The sequence below is a fragment of the Callospermophilus lateralis genome, chromosome 12 (genome assembly GCF_048772815.1).
Source record: "Callospermophilus lateralis isolate mCalLat2 chromosome 12, mCalLat2.hap1, whole genome shotgun sequence".
Taxonomy (NCBI): domain Eukaryota; kingdom Metazoa; phylum Chordata; class Mammalia; order Rodentia; family Sciuridae; genus Callospermophilus; species Callospermophilus lateralis.
Window position 1 is genome coordinate 27,183,488 of NC_135316.1, and position 3,201 is coordinate 27,186,688.

The 3,201-nt window shown below is 42.8% G+C and overlaps 1 pseudogene; it reads left to right on the forward strand.

The window, feature by feature from the left end:
* Positions 1–1,156: 1,156 nt before the first annotated feature.
* On the forward strand, positions 1,157–2,593 carry LOC143411826 (NF-kappa-B inhibitor-interacting Ras-like protein 2 pseudogene; annotated as a pseudogene).
* Positions 2,594–3,201: the final 608 nt, after the last annotated feature.

Below are 3,201 nucleotides of genomic sequence, written 5' to 3' on the forward strand. Positions count from 1 at the left end.
AGATTGCTGTTCCACTCTGTAAATAAATTCCACTATTAGAGATAGTGCACTCCCCTCCACTCCTACCCCACCACTCAGAGAAACATTGGCTGTGTTGTCTCTGACTTCAGATACATAGGATAAACCAACCTCCACTCCTATCATCTTTCACTGCCTTTCCATTGAATAAAGCATCAACCCTCAAATTCAGTGTCTTGCATGTACCATCCAATGGGTCGACCTCATGGTTTTACTTGATTGTCACAGAACTTACAACAGCACATTTTTATACTTATGGAACATCTTTATTTCAGCCTTTCAGTCCATTTTTACTTAAGGTTCATTTCTTGCATTTTCTGATGGTGGCCTGCCAATTCACAGGGCTAGGATTTTTTTTTTTTTAAACAAGGGCACTCAATTTATTTTTCTTTTTTAATATTTATTTTTAGTCTTCAGCGGACACAACATCTTTGTTGGTATGTGGTGCTGAGGATGGAACCCTGGCCGCACGCATGCCAGGCGAGCGCACTACCGCTTGAGCCACATCCCCAGCCCAGGGCTAGGATTTTAAAGGTGCAATCTCTATGGGTCACAGCAGGAGTAGGCTACATTACAAATGCTTGGCTTTCATCCAACATATTCCCAGCAATCAAGAAAATTATGTAAAATGCATTAAAAGAGCATCCCCCCCTTTGGCTTGTAATAGATGACTATGAAAATAAAAAGGAAGAAATAAAAGGAGGAGTCCTGAATGTATATGTGTAAAATACATACATGTGCTATGGACTGAATATTTGTGTGTCCCTCCCCAAAATTCATATGTTGAAATCCTGTATGGTTGAAATACTCCAATACAGTTGTATTAGCAAATGGGGCCTTTGGAGGTAATTAGGTTATGAATGGGATTGGAACTCTTATAAGAAGAGAGATATGAGAGCCTGTTGTCTCTGTCTCTGTCTCTCTCTCTCTCCCATTTGTTGATATAACAAAGAATTAACCTTTTGTTTTGCTTTATTACTGGGGATTGAACCCAGAGGGGCTTACTCACTGAGGCACATCTCCAGCCCTTTTTTGTATTTTATTTAGAGACAGGCCCTTGCTGAGTTGCTTACAGACTCACTAAGTTGCTGAGGCTGGCTTTGAACTCATGATCCTTCTGCCTCAGCCTCCTGAGCCCATGGGATTACAGGTGTGCATCACCGTGCCAGGCCAAAGAATCAATCTTCTGCTAACCAGGTACAGGACTTACTGAAGAACCCAATCACAGCTAATCTGATCTCTAAATTTCAGCCTCCCAAACTGAGAAATAAATCTCTTGTTTAACATACCAGTCTATGGTAATTTTTGTTGGTGGTGTTTTGAGACAGGGTCTCTCTATGTTGCCTATATTGGTCTTAAATTTCTGGGTCAAGTGATCCTCCCACTCAGCCTGCAGAGAGGCCTCCTAAGAAACTAGGACTATAGGCAAGCACCACTACACTAAGCTTTCTGTAGCAGCTGAGCCTATATATATATATATATATATATATATATATATATATATATACATACACATATATATACACACACACACATACATATATGTTATATAGTATATATTATATATATAGTATATAGTTATATAGTATATATGTTATATATATAGTATATAGTTATATAGTATATATGTTATATAGTATATATATATATACACACACACACACATACATATATGTTATATAGTATATATTCTTCATTCTATATAATATATATTCACATTGCATAATATGTATTCTCATTCATGTATTCTTATTCACTCATTCTTATATGAAATAAGCCAGTCACAGAAAAACAAATACAATCTATAATATCATTTATATGAGCTATCCCAAATAGTCAAATTCATAGAGATTCAAAGTGCAATGAGGGCTGCGAAGCTGAGCACAGTGGCACACACCTGTAATCCCACTGTCTCAGGAGGCTGAGACATAGGATAGTGAGTTCAAAGTGAGCCTCAGCAATTTAGTGAGGCACTAAGCAACTGGTGACACCCTGTCTCTAAATAAAAGACAAAATAAGGGGCGGTGCTGCGGCTGCCCTGTCTTCTGCCAGCTGGGAGGGGCCGGGCAGGGGTTCTACCGGAGCCCTAGGAGGTTCTGAGATGATTGAAACCCAGGAAGGTATCTACGCAGGCTCTATTGAGACAGATCCGGGAGTGCGGGAGCAGATGCGTTTCTAGGACACCTGGGGGCTTCGAGATGGGGCTGAGCTGCCCCGGCACTGCTTCTCCTGCACGGAAGGCTACGTCCTAGTCTACAGCACAGATAGCCAAGAGTCCTTTCAGAGTGTGGAGCTACTCAAGAAGGAGATTGACATATCTAAGGATAAGAAGGAGGTCACCATTGTGGTCCTGGGCAATAAGTGTGACCTACAGGAACAGTGGCATGTACACCCAGATGTGGCTCAGCATTCGACCAAATCACAGAAGGTGAAGCTGTGGGAGTTATCAGGGGCTGACCGCCGCTCCCTCCTGAAGCCCTTTGTCTACCTGGCCAGCAAAATGACCCAGCCCCAGAGCAAGTCTGCCTTACCCCTCAGCCACAAGAACAAGGGCAGTGGCTCCTTGGATGGCTGAAGAGTCACCATTCCTTCTTCACCCTCCCAACCCTTCTGGAACTCTAGAGGATAGGCTAAGCAAGGCGGATGTGTAGGCAATCTGTCCTTCCCGGTCAGCAGAGGGAGCACCCCACTGGCCTAGGCATCTGGGCTATCTCAGGCCCATGCCACTTCTCTCTCTGAACTCTTAAAAAATGCAGATAATTTTGATTAGTGCCCTCTTCCTATACTCTCCCCTCCTTACCTTCCAATTTATGTCAGATTTTTCTCTGCTGTTGCCTAGAGTTGTGGGTCAGCATTCCTTCTATTTGCCCTGGACAGGAAATCATATTAAAAGTGCCCAGTTTAGGATTTGGGTCCTATTATAGGGTCCCAAATTCCTGAGTTTCCTGCCGGTAATGCACACACACACATACACACACTTTCTCTCTCTCTCTCTCTCTCTCTGTCTCTCTCTCTCTCAAGGCACTATTCTGGACTTTGAGAATGGGTATCCAGGTACTGAATGCGTGGTGTACGTGTGCTTACATGTGTTAGCATTAGGAGAAGCTCCATCCCTCACCTAACCTTTTTCCTGGCCTATCCTTGGCTGGAAGAGGCTAGTCACCTAGGAGTATCATTTTCTGT